The 20,527-nt window shown below is 42.6% G+C and overlaps 3 non-coding genes across 3 annotated transcripts; 1 reads left to right on the top strand and 2 right to left on the bottom strand.

Annotated features, from left to right (window-relative positions):
- The first annotated feature begins 17,080 nt into the window (after positions 1-17,080).
- Positions 17,081-17,152, top strand: trnah-gug (transfer RNA histidin (anticodon GUG)). The gene has a single exon. It is a non-coding gene; the product is annotated as a tRNA-His (tRNA).
- A 1,973-nt stretch (positions 17,153-19,125) lies between these two features.
- On the bottom strand, positions 19,126-19,237 carry LOC125966169 (U5 spliceosomal RNA). Its single transcript, XR_007480153.1, has one exon. It is a non-coding gene; the product is annotated as a U5 spliceosomal RNA (small nuclear RNA).
- A 959-nt stretch (positions 19,238-20,196) lies between these two features.
- On the bottom strand, positions 20,197-20,306 carry LOC125966167 (U5 spliceosomal RNA). The gene has a single exon (XR_007480151.1). It is a non-coding gene; the product is annotated as a U5 spliceosomal RNA (small nuclear RNA).
- Between the last annotated feature and the right edge of the window lie 221 nt (positions 20,307-20,527).

The raw sequence follows: 20,527 nt of genomic DNA on the forward strand, positions 1-20,527 counted from the left end.
TGGTCCCTTCCTCTGTTTCTGTTGTCTTGTATTCCCTGATCCCAATTGTGTGCACCTGTGTGGTTGACGCTAATTGTCAGCACCTGTGTCCCAGCCCTTTTGTGTGTATTTAGTCCGTGTCTTCCCCTTGTCTTGTGCCAGTGTGTCTTGCCTCGTCCCGACCACCAGCGATTCCTTGCCGTCCTAAGTCCTAGTAAGATTCCTCTTTTCTGTCTCGCCACAGAGCGACGCTTTTTGTTAGTGCCTTGTTCTCCCTAGCTCTTTTTGTCTTGCCCGAGTGCGACGCCTACACTGCCATCATCCAGTCTGTCCTCTGCACCTCCATCACTGTCTGTGATGGAAATGATATACTTTTTATCATTGGATTCTATGTAACTACTTTTGTGTGCAAGAATCTGGCCTCGTGAAAATGACTTGGGGGCATATGGCCGGCTAATGACTGGAGTCATTAGCCACGCTATACAATAAGCCCCATAGTTAGCTAGACATGTTCAGATCATGAGATTGTCATGGGATGGCTGAAGCAGACAGAGGTCTCATTTAAGTTGAAGTCATGAGTACGACACCGGGATGTATTCCCAGGGCCACTAAAGACTACGTTTTTGTTAAGCTAATAGTCATGAGACGTCCAATACTGCTCCGTCCACGAGAGTATCCCCTTTGTTCTGTGGTAATGAGATATAACTTTGGAATGTATTTCCTGCCTGTGAACCTACCCGATCATGTACACTTGCCCAATTGTTTCTTTCTCAATAAAAAGGTCGGCAAAACTCAGAGCAAAGCGCGAATCTCAGCCACACTTGCTGTGTCCGGGATCCGCCCTTCTGCGCAGGAGAAAACGCTAAGCCAAGAAAGACCTACAGTCTCCGAGATTGATTTCAGATAAATGTTGTCAACCCAACATTTTTGGGGGCTCGTCCGGGATTTCCTGAAAATCTGCTCGCTGATCCGAAGAGTGTTGAAGACGCCGAATCCGTGCACGGCAGAGGTCACAGGACGCCTGAAGGAAAGCCCTGGGGAACAATGTTCATCCACCAGGCCGGCGTCCGGTTCAGCACCTCTCGGCAGCGAGGATTGACGGAAACTTCAAAAGAAATCTCTCGGAGACTCGGTGAGACCTTTTTGTTGGCTGCGTGGTTGGGGTATTTTAATCCCCAGAAAAAGGGTACCTGGGTAAGGACGGCGGAGTCCTTGTTGTGAATTCCAAGTGATAGGAATTCGGTCTACAGATGGAACTTGTAGACGGAAATACACCTCGTTGTGTTAAGAAAATTCCGCGGTGTGAATGTGTGTGAATGGTAGCACGTATCACTCGCTATTGTGCTGCATGTAACATGGTGGGAAGAAATGGCAAATTTCTGTGGAATTCCTCACCAGAAAACTGGTCAAAGCAGGAATTACCACAGAAAGTTGTTATTGCACTAAAGAAACATTCCATCTTTAGAAATCCCTATGATTTAAATGTTGAACTAAATTGATTACAATGGGGGGGCCGTCAAAGTGTTACTGACAATGTATCAGGGGATGAGAAGTATACGTTAAATAAGTTACCAAACTTGAGGCTGCAAGTATGATTGTCAGACAATGAAGCTATAGTGCGTAGGCGCACTGTTAGGCGTGGCTCAAGAAGAGGAGCCTGAGGCAGAAGCTCCTTCTGCTCCTATGCAAAACATGCATCTAATTTAAAAGACCTGAACCCCCCCCCATATGATAGCAAAATATATTATGGTCAGTCAATAAGAACTCCTGTACAAACAAGAAGCATGACCAAGGCTGTTAAATTTCCCCAAAGTATAAATGACGCTGATGTATGCGAATGATACAGTTGTCAAACCTTATTGAAAGGCCAGTAATGTGAGAAAAAATAAATAAAAATAGTAAAACCAAAACATCAAATAGAGGAAGACGTTTGCGCAGCATTGTTTGTTGATGTTGTTTGTGCACTGTGTTTTGTTGTGGGCCTTTGTGTTGTCCTTGTGTTCTCTGTGTGTTTATGTGTGTCTATGTGTTAAAATTTTGAAATTGGCTAAAATAGTGTGCAAGGAAAGTTACTAGACTGGGGTCTATTCGATTTGCACTGCAAGAAAAAATAAAATAAAAAAGGAGACATTAAAACTGGAAAATGCACTTTTTGGAGAAATTGGGGTAAATACTAAATAAATATGAATATCCATAATAAAAAATGAATAAATACTTAGGAGATGCAACAGAATGATGTTCGAGCAGAATTGAATCAGTTGAAACATGTAGAACTTAGAGGTGAAATATGAATTTTGTAAAATTTTGCAGAAATTTTAATCAATCTTTTATTCGCCAAGTTTGAGCATGCCATACAAAGAAGTAATAAGTTAACGTGAAAATATGAATTTTTTAATTTTGCAATTTCGGGAATGTTTAAAAACTTTCCCAGTGTGATTTAAATGGGCTGAATGATGTGAATTTCAAACTGGGACAATGTAAAGGTGAAATGTAGAATTTGCCTTTAAGAATGAGTGGAAGGAAAATTGCCCTAAATTTGCAAATTTTGTGGAAATGAAAAGCTTATGGAATTAATTGAATGCAAGCATCTCTTGAGTGAATTTTTGGAATATGTCAAAATCGGAATGAGTGGGTTGTTTTACCAAGAACCTTGAGATAGGACAGATTCAAATGAGGACTGTGAATTAAAAATGATGTAGTATGACTGTGTGGACAGCTTGAAGAGAGCTTGAGGAGAGTGAGAACAGTGCATGCGTGCGTGCCTGTGTGTGTGTGCGCGTGTGTGAGATGCAAATGAGCAGGAATGAATGACAAGATTTGACTTAAAAAGAAAAAAAAAGATACAGCTTGACTGGTTGACGTTGTTGGAGACTACTATGTGAAAAGTAGTAGAACAACTTTGAAGAAAGAATGATTTTGAGCATATTTAATGCTAAGAAAAGAAAATAGGGCTTATTTCACAGTGGTTGACTGATTATCATGAATTGAATGGCTCGTTTTAGGCTTTCATCTAAAAGTCAAGTCAAGTTTATTTGTATAGCCCTAAATCACAAACAGTCTCAAAGGGCTCCATATAGAGAAAAATTCAAGTTTTCGTCTACAATGATGATAATTGCTTTTGAAACAAAGGAAGTGTAAGGATGAGATTCCTTTCTCCTCATGCAACATTTAGGCCAGAGAGGAAGTGAAGTCAAGTAACAGAAGTTAGGATGGGTAAAAACCAGAAGCAAACTATCTTGGTTTACTCTCAGCGAAAGGGAGAGCAGGGAACAGGTTATATTAGACACACCACGACCTGTCACGAAGAACAACTGATGTTTTTTTTTGTCATTACTGCAGAGTTTGGGCTCCATGCTATGCTGAAATTGCTAAGCCACTAACAGGAGTGGCTCATGGACAGCCGTTAGCAGTCAAAGATACATTCGCGTGGACACCAAAAGTAGAAGAAGGATTGACAAGATTGAAAATGATATTAGTTCAAACAACAAAGGGTGTGATAATGGATAAGGTGCTATTGACGATGTCAATAACAAAACTGTTTTGCCAAAATGACTTTTAAGGCAACGCCTGTTGTGTCACTTATGTGACAACAGGGGGGAGATGAGTTATTAGTTACCTATTAGTTACCTTTGGTTTAGATTCTTAAAAAAAAAAAAAAAAAAAAATTTTTAAGCATGCCCTGTTTGTGTGAAACATGATCCACACAGGAACCTAAAAGAAACTCTATATGAAAATTCGAAGATTCGAATAGTGGAGCCTAACAGGAACATGGAAAAAGTGAACAGCTGAGAAATGGCCTTCGATGTACTGGCAGTGAATTATAAATTCAGGACAGTTCAGTAATATCTGTAAAGTGAGCATAACACCATTAATACTGAGGTCAAAATAGAGATGATACTAGGCAAAATTTGGAAACTAGATCAGAAATTGAAGGCTCAAATCAGGAAAGGTGGAAAGGTAATAGAGAGAATGGCATAAAATCAAAGTTAGGAAAACAAAAGATAGATAGTAGCCTGGAAATAGGAGGAGTTTCTGGAAATTACAGTATAATTGAGAGAAATCACAGTTAAGACTTGCAATTTAAGTTTAGGGTAATCTGTCAATTTAAAATGGTTCAAATGAGGTCCATCACAATACATCCGAGCGCTCATGAAGGAAAGGCGCTGTCCTTCTCAGGTAGATTAGATTATTGATAATAGTAGAATTTGAAGTTTGATTAACAGAAGGCACTATGGAATTTATGTCAAATTGGAAGATGATAATTAAGTTTGGTACCCCAGTCTGTTTTTTCAGTATCCATCAGTGACTCTGAAACTCGATCCCGAGACTCCACCGACAGCTGAGAACATCAAGAAAAATGGTGCATGGCTCTAAGGCACCTTTGACCTTTGCAAGAGCAAAGAAGGACTAAATTTGTGCTTTGGGGGGAGCACAACGCTTCTGGAGGAGAACGACATCCTCGGCGGCGGAGTACAAAGAGTGAATGGACTCACAAGATGAGAATGGACTCAGTTGAAAATGGACTCATCCAAGAGTGAGGGATGAGTTGACTCTGAGACTACAACCAAAGATAACAACCTGACAATGAGGTGCGGCGAAAGACACACAAGACCTGAAAGATGCATCAAGACGTTATCAAACTTGGTGGAGCTTGGGTCAGAGTGGATGGAAGCTTGCTTGGGCACTGAGTTTGACACAACTGAGGAGTCTTGCTAAAAGATAAACAAATAAGGAACAAATTGTGTAGTGTTACGAAGAAAGAAGAAGTATCATAGTCAGAGGATAAATTTGGATGAAACAGATAGGCTAAAATTGTAAGAAATAAGAGTAGAATCACATTTAGCCCATCCAGCTTAACAATTAGACATTTAGTCATTAACAGTTCGGAGAAGGAAAAATAGGGCTTTTGGATCTACTAGGATGCAGTCAAAAGGTGATTAGATTATTCAATGGAGGTAATTAATAAAGTAGAAGTTAATCACACCTCATAGGGAAATTCTGGTGTCAAAACAAAAAGTTTGATAAGATCAAGGAATAACAGCCATGAAAACTTTTGACAGTTAAGAATAACACTGCATGAGACTCACACCAAGTGACAGTGAACGCGATGACAAATGTGATAGGACTCGGAAAACAAATGCCTTAACATGGCAAAGTGAAAATAATGTAGTGGAGTGGACTGTTGGAGGAAGACTTTTGAGTATCTTTACCCAGGTGCTCGATCAGAACGATGGATTAGGACAAGATTATTTAAGGACCTACTGAGGCTGCTTCTTTCCCCATGCTCACCCATGAACATGCTCAGCAGTACAAATGACTGAATTTTTAGGCATTTAATTGGCAATTTTACAGTAAAGGTCCGGTACGAATGTACGAAATATTCACTTGGGAAGAACATCCAGAAATGAAGGGTTTACCGTTAATATTCGCTGATTGCCTGTTCACTTACACATACTAAATTTGTTTGTTGTTGTATGAGTGATAGATGCAAATGGATTGGCGCTTGTGTGGTTACGAATATGTGTGTGTGTGTGTTGAGGGCAGTATGAAAGGCCAAAGTATTTTGTGGTTGGTATGAAAGGGTCACAGTTGAGGGTGAGATTCCTCTCACCTGAGACGGGAACACCCAAGCGTGATGACTAACAGCCGATGGTTAATCAAAGGCACCATGAACAACAAAAATAGTTCATGGAGAAGGCCGAATTCAGCAACACGGATGGACAAGACAGGACTGATATCGAACACTAGGACGATGGACATATGACATGACGAACCTGAACTCACCCGACAAGGTGACAGACTATGTAGATGACAACCATACATATGGAACTTAAGCTTGCTTGTGGCAAGTGCGAGCTTGGCTTTGTTTCTGTGTGTCACTTGACTTATTGCAGCGTCAACCGACAGCCAAGGAGCAGATTGCTGGTTGTTTTATAACTTGTATTACTTTTGCAGGTTGTCGATTGCAGTCTTGGAAAGTTTATGTTGAATTCACGTGAAAATGTTAACCCTAACCCTTTTGATTTTTATGATGATTGATGATTTTCAGGACGGAATCCCCGTGCGCCATGATTCATGGTGTGTCTATTTTCATTCAGTAGATACTCGATGCCTGTGTAGTTTTGTGAGCACAAGTGTCCGTTGTTGGTATTGCCGAGTGTGAGGTGCACAGTCAATTTTCAGGAACTTGGGGATGACGATCCTGGATGACTGCAAGATTCGACAGGACTGGCTGCAAGACGTGATGATGTGGTAGGACGTTTGCCGGTTCCTTTTTAAAATACCTAATGACACATTGGCCGAATGTGTCAAAGGGGGGTGGAGTTACGTTTGAGTGCGTAAGTAGATACATATAAAATTTAATTGTGACATTCAATGCTTTTTTGGATTCACTTGTTTTGGAGGCTTTAACAGGACGTGCCAGAATTCAACAGGCAGCAGTCACAGGAGAAATCGTGCGAGACTGACAGCACGATGAGAAATAAGGAAGATAATTCATAACTCCTGGGGGGAGTGTTGTTGTTTGTTTGTTTGTTTTAGGTTCACGCGGGCCTCTGGATCGTAGGAGTAGATGCAGGGACGCTTGGAGGTTCTATTGAACACTCCGATGAGACAACGACCACCAATCACCCCCGTGCCCCGAACAACCACAAAGGAGAAGAATTGTTTGCTGACGACTGGTTATGGAGATGTCGATTACTAGGGAACTCCTGAACGCTGACCGGGGCCTGGGAAGAGACTCTGAGGACGGTGAAGTGGACATAAGGATCTTGGATGGACAGCAGGCCCTGGGCAGTGATCCCAGAGCAATTCATCGACAGACACATACATATGCAAGGGGGGCAAAACTAAGAGCATTTCAACTTTGCGGTATGCTGTGATATTGTGTCAATATTATGTCCTTCATTACTTTATCAAATGACCACATGCGGCATTATTTTAATTAGTCACATGACTAAAAGGCTGACATCAGCATCTGCTGTCCAGAATATCATGTTGGCCCAGTGTGAACAAGATGAATGGGACCGCCTTGCATAAATCGCCTACCTGTCTATTTTTCTTGACGATCCAGAACAAAATACATTCCATTATAACGAACATAGCCAAAGCCGGATGAAGGGCTGTAGTTCTGATAAACTCTGGAATGTAAACTTTCATGCTTTTTGATGGTACTATACTATATTGTGTAAGCATATACTCATTTATACACATATGTAGTTATTAGTTGATGTTTTGTTTTCCATGAATTCCAATGTTAAACAGGGGGGAATGATGGAAATGATATACTTTTTATCATTGGATTCTATGTAACTACTTTTGTGTGCAAGAATCTGGCCTCGTGAAAATGACTTGGGGGCATATGGCCGGCTAATGACTGGAGTCATTAGCCACGCTATACAATAAGCCCCATAGTTAGCTAGACATGTTCAGATCATGAGATCGTCATGGGATGGCTGAAGCAGACAGAGGTCTCATTTAAGTTGAAGTCATGAGTACGACACCGGGATGTATTCCCAGGGCCACTAAAGACTACGTTTTTGTTAAGCTAATAGTCATGAGACGTCCAATACTGCTCCGTCCACGAGAGTATCCCCTTTGTTCTGTGGTAATGAGATATAACTTTGGAATGTATTTCCTGCCTGTGAACCTACCCGATCATGTACACTTGCCCAATTGTTTCTTTCTCAATAAAAAGGTCGGCAAAACTCAGAGCAAAGCGCGAATCTCAGCCACACTTGCTGTGTCCGGGATCCGCCCTTCTGCGCAGGAGAAAACGCTAAGCCAAGAAAGACCTACAGTCTCCGAGATTGATTTCAGATAAATGTTGTCAACCCAACAGTCTGGTTTGGATCGGCCTACAAACAAGACAAGCACAGACTGCAACGGACAATAAGGACTGCAGAAAAGATAATTGGAATCAACCTCCCATCTATCCGAGACTTGTACCTGTCCAGGACCAGGAAACGTGCAAGTAACATCTCAACAGACCCTTCGCACCCAGGTTGCAGCCTGTTTGAACTACTCCCCTCCGGATGCCGTTATAGAGCTCTGTACACTAAAACCAGCAGACACAGAGACAGCTTCTTCCCCCAGGCTGTCGCTCTGATGAACTCACACCACTCTTAGAGTCTCAGAGTCATTACTGTGCAATAACATCCCGCTTTCCACACCTTTTTGTCTACACTGTTTGTACTATGTGTCCTCTCTGCATCCATTGCAGCCTGGTCATCCTAGAAGAGGGACCCTCCCATCTGTGGTCTCTTCTCAAGGTTTCTCATTTCCCCTAGCTGGAGTTTTGAGTTTTTCCTTGCCCTCTTGGGAGTTTAAGATCAGTTTAGGATCAGGGGATGTTTGAGAATATCTTTCATTTTTCACATGTCCTGAGTGTTGTTGTTAGTCACCTAATTGTTGAACAGAGGCTGTGATTTACCGAAGTCAAATTCCTTGTTTGGCACGCTCAAACATGGCGAATAAAAAACTCTTGAATCTTGAATCTTGAAGAAGAAATTGATACCACTAAAAGGCCAAACACGGGGGGAGGACATCTGCGAGGCTGTGCTGCAGTGTTTAAATGACAGCGATACACACTGGCCATCTGATTTCAGACCCTACAGACGGCACACCAAGTTTGAGAGGGTCGCAAAAGTTTGTGACCTTACGACAGAAAGCATTGGATCGAAATTTGTTTGCATTCCATTGCATAGTGCACCAAGAGGCGCTGTGTGCGTAAACATTCCCACCAGATTGTATGGAGGTAATGAACCTTGTCATCCAAATTGTGAAGAAAACAATCGCAAAAGCATTAAACCACCACCAGTTCCGTGAATTGCTAGATGAAGTTGAGAGCGAATATGCCGATCTCCTGCTGCTCAACAAAGTCTGCTGGGTATCCAGAGGCAACGTCTTCCGTCGCTTTGTTGCTTTGTATTTGTAGCCTACTTAATAATTTTAATAGTAGGCATACAGGTCATGTATTGACAGTCTATATTGCCTTATAAAAAGTTTTTAGATTTTTGCCGCTCTAGACAGGTATGTTTTTTTTTGGGGGGGTGGGTCAACATGGCTTTTTGAACATTTTGGGTTGCCGACCACTGGCCTAACACGTGAACGATCCCCAGTTTGAGACTGGGTGGAAAAAGCTTCTTCTACTATTTCTTGTCATTGTTGGTTCCTATGCAAAGTCCATGACACATTAAAACGATTTTGCGCTGCAATTATGTTGTGGTACCTGATTTGAGACTGGGTGAAAATTGGCTTCTTTCACTAATTCAGATGGAACCATGCTGAGTCTGATACATTCCATTTGGTAGTTCTTAGCCGTGTCTAAATTCAAAGTCAAAAGTCAAAGTCTGCTTTATTGTCAATTTCTTCACATGTCAAGACACACAAAGAGATCGAAATTACGTTCCCACTATCCCACGGTGACAAGACATAGTACACAATATACATACAAGTAAACAATGAATAAATAAGAGTGATGATGTCATGCTGTCATGTGTCGTCCTGGTCACTTCCTGTTTTATTGTGTAATTTTCCTCTCGTTCCAGTCGGTGTGTCCTTCCCCTGTGCGTCCGGTCACGTGACTCCCTGATTCCAAGTGTGTGCACCTGCGCCAATGACCAACTGTCTTCACTTGTGTTCCCCTCCTGTGTCCATATAACCCGCGCCTTTCCCTGTGTCCAGTGCCAGTGCGTCTTGCCTTGCTCAGAACACTAGCGATCACGAAACCCTCGAGTTCCACGTAGAAGCCTTCTTTGAACGACTTTGATCACCTATGTTAACTTGGTTACATAGTTATCTTCGTTATAGTCTTTCCCTTGGTTCGAGGCGCTTTGATTTCCCCTTTTTCTCTCTCGGTTCGAGGCGCCTTAGTTTCCCCCTTTTTTCCCTCATATTGAGGCGCTTTTTGTTACTACTGCCATTGGAGAAAATAAACACATCTTTGGACTTTGGAAACTCTGCATTCGAGTCCTCTCCCTGCTCCGCGCCTGACAGATGAATAAATAATAAATAAGCAAATAATATAATAAATACGAGGAGCAAAATTGGAGCAAGTGTGCATACAGCAGACAGTCAGAATATAGCGCAAAAATACAGGACGCTACGCAGAAGGGGGGAGAGAGTTCAGGATCCTAACGGCCTGAAGTATGAAGCTGTTGGTGAGTCTGGTGGTGCGGGAGCGCAGGCTCCTGTACCTCTTCCCAGAGGGCAGAAGATCAAACAATGAGTGAACGGGGTGACTCACACCACTCACAATCGTGGTTGCCTTGCGGGTGAGATGGGAGGTGTAAATGTCCTTCAGGGAGGGGAATGAAGCACCATTAATCTTACCAGCCGTGTTCACTATGCGCTGCAGGGCCTTCATGTTGTATTCAGTGTAGCTACCACCCGAAACATCACGTGTCACACAAATGCAGCCTGTAAATGATGCGCATGTGACATTGGCCTGTCGAAAATGGCAGAGAACGGGAGACAGCTGTGTTTCAAAGTAGGCCTCATTCGATAGTTGAATCCGAGACCTCTCCTACCCTAAGCGAGAATCATGCCCCTCGACCAACGAGCCCTGTATCAAATTAGCTGACGCCGTTACATTCCGATTGGTAGCGAATATGACATTGACCTGAGGACTGCATTTCGGTGATTAACGAATTTTGATAAATATCATGGCGTGGGTTTTCTCCGGGCACTCCGGTTTCCTCCCACATTCCAAAAACATGCTTGGTAGGCCGATTGAAGACTCCAAATTGTCCCTAGGTGTGAGTGTGAGTGCGATTGGTTGTCTGTCTCTGTGTGCCCTGCGATTGGCTGGCAACCAGTTCAGGGTGTCCCCCGCCTACTGCCTGATGACGGCTGGGATAGGCTCCAGCACGCCCGCGACCCCCGTGGGGACTAAGCGGTTCAGAAAATGGATGGATGGATCATGGCCAGTTTGCGCGTATTCTTTCAGGGTCATAATTGTATGTCTACCGCTGCCTCGTGGCAGCCAGGCCTAAAAAAAGATGAAATAAAGTGGATATTAAAACATAGGTGGACGTAATGTCTGGAAGCTTGTGTTTAACAGAAGACTGTTTGGCAACAATGAACAATGGACAAATTCAGCAAGGTAATTTAATTAGGCCGTGACCCAGATTTGTTCCGGGGATGCTGCGGCCACAACGCTACACGATCATGCAATAGCATACAATGAGTTTAGGGTCTTTTTTTAGGATCTGCAGCCAGGACACCCAGGCATACAATGAAAGAATGTTGATGTTAAAATGTTGGTGGAACTATCAGACTTCCAAAGACTTGAGATGAGACAACATTGGAAAAACTTGACAGTGTCCTTAAGTCACTTCAATGCATAAGTTTCAAGTGCACATAGCTAATGTTGACCAAAATGTGCCATATAAGGTAGCGAGGAATTGAAACTAGAATCTTCTGTTCCGTAGTCAGATGCATTATCCATTGTGTCCATTGCCCAGGAATAGGTTGTACCTTCCAAGCTTGTGTGTAATACTTTTGCAAACATGATTCAACCGGAGTTGCTGGGGCCGCAACGCAGAGTACTTATCACTATACGATCATGGCTTATATGTGGAAGCATAAAATGAGTTCAAAACCTTTAGGATCTTCAACCAGGACACCTAGGCAGACCATGAAAGAATGTTGATGTCAAAATGTTGGTGGAATTATCCAACTGCGCAGATCCGATAATCCCAAAGATTTGGGGTGAGACAACATTGAAAAAACGTTTTTCTTTGTTGACAGTGTCACTTCTTTTGTGGCTTACCTCTTCATCATTTCACATCTAAAGTATCGTATCATATTACCTTGCGGGTTATACCACACCGTACATACCATATCATGTCGCCCATACAACTCATGCATGAGATGCAGTGGCTGAGATATTCAGGCGATGTGTTGCTACCCGATTGTGGTCTCCACTCATCATTTCATATCACATCCTCGCCGGATTTTCAATATCTTCACATCGAAAGTATCTTGGCACAACGTACATAATGTGATGTGTCAACACAAATTGTCCAAGAAGAGGCGGCCGAGAGTTTAAGGTGATGGATTGATAATCCGCTGTGCTCTGCACGCATGGATTCCCATCCTCGTCGAAGGGTGGTTTTGAATCTGGAATCTGGCTTGTATTTGACTCTACATAGTAATATTTATATGCTCTTTGGCGGCTTGGTGGTACACTGGTTAGCACGTCCACTTCACAGTTAGGAAAGTGCGGGTTCGATTCCACCAACAGCTGTTGCATGTTGTTGATGATGTCTATTGCTGGGTCAGGAAAACTAAGATGTGGAGTAACGGTTTGTTCTTTATTGGCAAGATCTTGGAATTGTTTAATGGCGGTCAATGCACACGGCACTTCAGCAGATGTAACAACATCCCCCATCTCCAGGTCAAGCTATTATACTGTCCGGAAAAGGCGGGAAAGCGTCACCTGACTATTTTGTATCTATATGTTTATGAGAGTCACTGTCCTGTGTGTGTGTGTGTGTGTGTGTGTGTGTGCGCGCGTGCGTGCGCGCGCACGCGTGCGTGCGCGCGTGTGTGTAAGTGTGAGTACGTGTGTGTGTGTCTATTCCATGGTGTAATGGTTAGCACTCTGGACTCTGAATCCAGTGATCCGAGTTTTAAGTTTCAGTGGTACCTCAAATAATTGGTCAAATAGTATTTGATAAAGTAATCACATGTTCTCCGAGTTACAATGTCAACTGGTGGAACTTACTTTAGATCTTGGATGGTTCGAAAGCTAATGCTCTTCTAGATTACCGTATAATGTTGGCATGGTGTGATTGTGAGCACTCTGAATCTAGCAATACAAGCTCAGGTCTTGGTGGAACTTACAATTTGTAGTCATTTGTCTGGAACAAAAATTTGGAAATTCCAATCCAGTACATTGTGTACAGCACTATGAGTGTGTAATCACTGCTTCCACTAATTTTGTCAGTTTAGTAAAATGAGCGCCTTAGAGAGTGCATTGTGCTTAGAAAAATGATGCCCCTCCTTCTGTCACTGCCAGGGTTCCATAGTGTAATGGTAAGTACTCTGGACACTGAATCCAGCATTCTGAGTTCAAGTCTTGGTGGGACCTCAAATATATTGTCATATAGCTGGGTAGAAATTGTGAAATGGTTGCTTGTGTGCTGCCCCATGAAAGCCTATGCTTCTATACACCTGAGGGTTCCTTGAACACTCAACTCTGAAACCAGTGATCCCAGCTCAAGTCTCGGTTGGACCTCAACCCTTTGGTCATACACGGTCATATGCAAAAGTTTCATTCGTATGCAAAATCAATTTCAAGATTTTCCTTTATAAATCATTGGCTGTTCAGATCAGCAATATCAGTTAAATATATCATATAACGGACAGAGACAAAGATATTTGAAAAGTGAAATGAAGTTCATGGGAGTTACAGATTTGTCAAGAAGAATGGTCCAATATACCTTCAACCAGAATCCACACTCACATTAGAAGCAGCTATAGAAGCTTTAGGAAGTATCTAGAGCAGTGTTTCTTAACCTTGTTGGCGGTACCAAACCCCAGCAGTTTCATATGCGCATTCACCAAACCCCTCTTTAGTGATTTTTTTTTTTTTTTTTCAAGACAGAGATGTTTTTACTGGTGCACAAAATGAGCCGTGCATAAACATCACCTTGTTCAAAGAATAAAACAAACACAATGCATGAATTCACAACAAATGACATACCAGCAAATCAGTGTGACTTCTGCTTTTGCCTTTGCGAGACCAGTTCAGATATGTGGATATATAAATCAAGTGTGTTCGGACCTCTGCAGTGGAGGCTCTGTCGAACCCCTGAAAACCACTCACCGAACCCCCAGGGTTTGACCGAACCCAGGTTAAGAACCACTGGTCTAGAGGCTGTTATTTCTGCAAAAGGAGGATCTACTAAATTTATGTACCTGCCTACCTTTGTTGAAATAATGATTGCACACTGTCTGCAAATCCAATAAACTTCTTTTCACTTCTCAAATATCACTGTCGCCATCCACCGTGTATGGATTCGGGCTAGCCCCCAAGATTAAATTGGGCTAGTTGATCAACAGCAATGTTTTAAAGAAGGGTTCGTCTGGGAGTTGAACCCAGGACCTCCCACACCCAAAGCGAGAATCATACCCTTAGACCAACGAACAAGAATGAGGGCTTGCGGACCATGTTACATTCCGTGTAACGTTGGCCTGTCAAACGCTCCACATAATGATAGACAACAGTGTTTGCAAGAGGAGCTTGTCCGGGAGCTAAACCCAGGCAATCATGCACCCAAAGCAAGAATCATGCAAGAATCATTCCCCTGTACCAATGAGCCCCATAGTCGACCAGCTGACCCCGTTACATTCCGATTGGTAGCCCATGTGACATGGACCTGAAGACTGAATGTCAGTGATTAATGGAATAAATGGAATCTGGTTGGCCTAATGCTCCTAATTCCCTAACTTCAAGCCCTAACGCTAACTCTAAAACCCTAATAATAACCAAACCCTAATAATTAACCCCTAACCTGCTAACTCGCTAACGGTAACCCCCTCACATTTAACCCTAACCTTCAATGCTCCCCCTAAAGGTAGTGCCCTCTAAACTTGAAGGCAGGCATATATGAACCAGACCAGCAGATTGTCCCATTTCAGTACTGTTTTAGAAACCTTTACAGATGGTTAAAATCCACATAATAGGTATATGCGCATGTGTTCCGTGAGCGTTCTCCTTTCTGTCCCCTCCCTTTCCTTTCTTCCGCCAAGCAGTGCATCTTGCCCCAACACAGGGCATGTTCCTCGTTAGTATCGTGAATAGTATCTCTGCTTGTTGCGTGAAAGACCGGGGTTCGCTTTTCAACCCAAGTGCGTTAACCTATGTTTGCAGCAGAGTTATTATATAGCTGCATTGGTTGTGCGTGCGTCTGAACTTGAGTGACCTGTAAGTTTTTCAAATTGAACTGAAACTTTCATCTGTAGCCACCTTCTACTAAATCAGTGGTCCCCAACCTCTTTTGTGCCACGGACCGGTTACGTGTCAGAAATATTTTCGTGGACCGGCCTTTATATAAATAAATAACACATTTATACACCGTATGTTTCGGACTATAAGTCGAGGTTTTTTTTCATACTTTGGGTGGGAGGGCGACTTTTACTCAGGAGCGACTTATATGTGAATTTTTTCACAAATTTTTACTTTATCATTAACACTTTACTTATTTACTAGTATAGTTGATCACTTCACATGTTATTTTCACTTTTTAACCGCATGAGGGGGCACTATGGCTGTGGAATAATTGGAGCCTCACTGACAATGAGTTCCATTTACTGACTTCCGAAGTCGGGAGATTTAGTGATTTGGAGTTATACAGATTATTCGATAAACTTGTTATTTATTTTATAGTTATTTGATATGTAGTTTATTTAGAGTAGCAACGTGTATGTTGTTAGACTTCAGTAGTTTCCGATTTTTTAGGGAGGCCGTGAAGGCAGCAGGGCGTGGGGGGGGCGGAAAGAGCGATCCTGGGCGCTTGCGTGTGTTGGCTCACATGTTGAGCTCTTGATTTGTGAAATAAAGAGCCGGCCTGTTACCAAACCCACGTCTTGCCTGGTACTTCTGTAACGCTACGATATAGTTATATATGTAGATCTGTGGAATAATTGGAGCCGCCAACTGAAAATGAGGCTGACATCAGCGCCGCACGTAGGTCCGGAATCGACAGCTGTTTATTTTGGGGTTTTTTTTACACATAGGATGAATATTCCGGTGGATTTAATGATTTGGAGTGACACGGATGGTTTGTTAAAATTGATGTTTATATTACATTTATTTGATATATCTAGTCTGACGTCCGTGGCACACGTATTCTTTCCGGCGTCAATTTTTTTTTCTTTTTTTTTTTTCTCAAGTGACACGGAAGACGAAGATTCTGATGGATTTATTGATTTGGAGTGACATGCATGGTTCGATAAAATAGTTGTTTATATTTTTGTTATTTCATACATAGTTTATATATTGTTATATGGGCCTGTAGCAAAATTTGAACTGCAACGCGCCGCTGACATCGGACTTGTTGACTTGACTTAAATCACTGACATTCAGTCTTCAGGTCCATGTCACATGGGCTACCAATCGGAATATAATGGGGTCAGCTGGTCTAGTATGGGGCTCATTGGTGCAGGGGAATGATTCTTGCCTAGGGTTCTTTGATTACCCGGGTAAAACTCCCGGACGGGCTCTTCTTTGAAACACTGTTGTCTATCGTTGTGTGGAGTGTTTGACAGGCCAATGTTACACAGAATGTAACATGGTCTGCAAGCTTTCTTTGAGGCTCGTTGGTCTAGGGCATGGGTGTCAAACTCATTTTTGTCGCGGGCCACATTGTAGTCAAAGTTTCCCTCGACGGGCCATTATGACTGTCAACCCAAATAAATAAACGCCTCATATTATATACAGTATAAGCTACAAAACAAACTGACAAATAATTGCTTTTTCAAATCAGACTCGTGGAAACTTTTCACATATTTCAAAAATAATTTTAAGAAGATTCTTAAAAGTTCCGACAATTTGCAATGTTAGTATGACATAGATTTAATGCGCAATTTGTCGTTGCGGGCCACAGAAAATGATACGGTGGGCCATAACTGGCCCCCGGGCCTCGAGTTTGACACCAGTGGTCTAGGGGTATGAATCTTGCTTTGGGTGTGAGAGGTCTGGGGTTTAACTCCCAGATGATCCCTTCGTTAAAACATTGCTGTTGATCAACTAGCCCCATTTCATCTGAGGTGCATGTCACATGGGCTGTCAATTGAAACGAAACGGGTTGTGTTCATTTACCTTGGGTCTCTTGAATCTGTTGTTTCGATTCTCATCACTTGAATCTGCCGTCATGTGTCATCCATTGCGCCACTCACCCTACAAGACTGTATCGACTGTAAACTTGTGTGGAAAACTGTCATTGTCCAAAGGAAGGCTGTTTAGCAACAGTGACCAGCAGACAAATTCAACAAGGTCATTTGATTATACCATAACCCGGATTCGAATCGAACATTAACCACTACACGATCATGGCCTGTATGCAGTAGCGTTAATAAGATGCACATGTTGGCCATGATTGTATAGTGGTTAGTACTCTGCGTTGTGGCCGCAGCAACCCCGGTTCGAATCCGGGTCATGGCACACGCCAATTACTGTGTGGAATTTGTCCCTTTCTTAATATTGCTAAACAGCCATCTTTTGGACAATGACGATTTTCCACACGTTTGCGGTCGATAGCCTTAACTTGTAGGGCGAGTGGCGCAATGGATAAAGCATCATGGCGTATTCAAATAATGTCACCCGTTTTTTATTTTATTTTTTCATTTTTGCAAAAGCTTACAAGCCACATATTCCCGTGGGGCTCGTGGAGCAATGGATAACGAACGCATCTGTCTACAGATCAGAAGATTCCAGGACTCCTGGCCAGCTCACATGCCATTTTGTGGTCAACATTAGCTATGTGTAATTTCTGTGAACTATTGGGTTGAAGTAACTCACAGACACTGTCAACCAATAGTCTTTCCAATTTTGTCTCATCTCGAGACTTAGGGATCATCGGATCTGCGTAGTTATTGGATAGTTCCACCAACATTTTAACATCAACAATCTTTCATGGTCTGCTTGAGTGTCGTGGCTGAAGATCCTAGAGAAAAGACCCTAAACATGCAACTGCATGTTGGCCATAATATAGCATTGAGGCGGCTGCAACCCCAGTTTGAATCTGGTTAATAGCCGAATGAACTTGTTGCAGTTATTTTTTATTCACCCTCAACAGTCTTACGTTGGACCATGACAAATTTACATACACGCAAGCTTACAGAAAATGACAACTTCCCGTGGGGCTAGTGGCTCGTTCCTTGCTCTGAACGGACAGCCAAAACGATTCCTAACACTTACTAATCAAGTCCTAACCAATTCCTGTGTGTGTATGGGGGTGGGGGGGGGGGGGGGGGGGGGGGGGGGGGGCAAAGGAACCAATCAGATGGCCCGAATCCATGCATGGCCGATGACGGCAGTGATCAACACAGTGATATTTGAGAATTGAAATGAAGTTTATAGGATTTGCAGACAGTGGACAATCATTATTTAAACAAAAGTAGGCAGGCGCATACATTTGGAAACCCCAACAGAAAAATGACATCAATATTTAGTAGTTCCTCCTTTTGCAGAAATAACAGCCTCTGAACCAGTGGTTCTTAACCTGGATTCGGTCAAACTCTAGGGGTTCGGTGAGTCGGTCTCAGGGGTTTAGCAGAGCCTCCCTCCACTGCGGAGGTCCGAACACACATGATTTATAAATTCGTGATAACGCATATCTGAACTGGTCTCGCAAAGGCAACAGCAGAAGTACTACTGATTTGCTGGTATATCATTTGTCGTGAATTCATGCATTGTGTTGGTTTTATTCTTTCAACAAGGTGGTGTCCATGCACTTCTGCATAAGTTCCGCTCTAGTCTTCTGGCCCAACTCTTTCGTACATATGATGACCATGGAAAGTTCTTTGCGAATGATCAATCTTTGCCTTTCATGTTCATCGGGACTACCCTTTTAATAGGTACCTACACTGTGTATTTGGATAGAGACTGCTGAAAGGGGACACATATATGCGTCGTGAACTACATGCATTACTGCGGGTGAAGAAGAGTGAACAAATAAGTCAGCAGACAAGCTTGCCGATTTATTAGTGCCCAGAAGAGCAGCACTCTGTTCCGTACTGTAACCTGCTAGGTTTGTTCCCGGTTCTTTATCTTTAATGCTCGATATGCTAACAGCAATTACCAAGAGGCAGCCTTCACAGTTTAACTCTTTAATGTATGCCAGAATGACCGATGCACAGCTGTGGAGCCCTTTCTGCCAGATGCGAAAGAAGGTCCCTCTCTCAGCGCCAAGGTTCCTGCTCTTATACTACTCTGGGCCGCCTTCCTGCAAGGAGGCGACTCTGCCTAATCTGTATGATAACGTGTGACCTTGTCGTCTTAACTGAGAGCGAATTCTACATATGTGCAAAGGGTGTCATAGAGAAGAGAAAGCTAATAAAGCAAGAGAAGGGTTGCAGCGATATAACGGCATAGCTCAAGCTACCCAGCTAAACACATGTGCCAAAGAGGCCTATTCTAACAAACCGTTGGTGAGAATGGCTAGAGATAGACTCTTATTGTTCCTCCCCACGGAAATCTTTAGTAAAAGGCGAACGATTTATTCGATCTGAAGAGAAAAAAGAATGAGCTGATAATCTGGGTGAAAACGGGCCACCCCACTGCTGGTCTCACCAAATTCACAGGGGGTCTCACACTCAAATTGCAGCAACCATTCCTTCTAATACAAACAATAGACGTTCATAGATTTACTATACTTAGAAGGCCTCAACCTAAATAGAAGGTTTAAACGAACGAGTATTTTGTGTTCATTAATGTCTTTTTTACTTAAAACATTGTTGGCGCACAGGATTGTAGGTACCTGATCGAACACATTCTTTCAAACAGCGATTGGGCGTCTATTTTGAGTATTGAAGGTAAAAACAGTTGTATGTCTTGGTACGTGTACTTTTGATATCAGAGAATGGGAAATGATCCCATCTCTGTGTTTTATTTGAAAACATGTGATTTCATAACGACACAAATCGGGAAAGAAAATACGATCGTAATTTCTCAAATGATTTCTCAAATTTCAGAAGTGCTCTATATCTCTCGTGTCGCAAATAATTGAGGCTTTTGTCGTTGCAGTGGAGGTGAATTTGGAGTGTAATTCCACTGCGACGGTGGCGTTCGAGATTTGACATTTGAATATAAATCTGTCCGTTACATTCCGATTGGTAGCGAATATGACATGGACCTGAGGACTGCATTTTAGTGATGAACGAATTCTGAGCGACTTCTACATATGTGCAAAGGGTGTCATAGAGAAGAGAAAGCTAATAAAGCAAGAGAAGGGTTGCAGCGATATAACGGCATAGCTCAAGCTACCCAGCTAATCACATGTGCCAAAGAGGCCTATTCTAACAAACCGTTGCTGAGAATGGGTAGACGGGGAAGCCTGTAAGTGAGTCCGTCACTCGCATACTCCATCGCTTCTCGGCCTTTTGGCTAAAATCAAGTGTAGTCTCGGTTCTTGGGTTTGAGGGATTAAGAGAGCTGATCATAGAAGAGAGAATTTTAACCATAAAAGTGGTGCCAAAGAGGCCTATTCTAACAAACCGTTGGTGAGAATGGGTAGAGATAGACTCTTATTGTTCCTCCCCACGGAAATCTTTAGTAAAAGGCGAAAGATTTATTCCATCTGAAAAGAAAGAGAGATCTGATAATCTGGGTCAAAACGGGCCACGTCACTGCTGGTCTCACCAAATTCACAGGCGGTCTCACACTCAAATTGTAGCAACCAGTCCTTCTAATACAAACAATAGACGTTGATAGATTTACTATACTTACAAGGACTCAACCTAAATAGAAGGTTTAAACAAGTATTTTGTTTTCATTAATGTCTTTTTTACTTTAAACATCTTTGGCGCACAGGATTGT

This window comes from Syngnathus scovelli, unplaced genomic scaffold (assembly GCF_024217435.2).
Source record: "Syngnathus scovelli strain Florida unplaced genomic scaffold, RoL_Ssco_1.2 HiC_scaffold_32, whole genome shotgun sequence".
Classification (NCBI taxonomy): domain Eukaryota; kingdom Metazoa; phylum Chordata; class Actinopteri; order Syngnathiformes; family Syngnathidae; genus Syngnathus; species Syngnathus scovelli.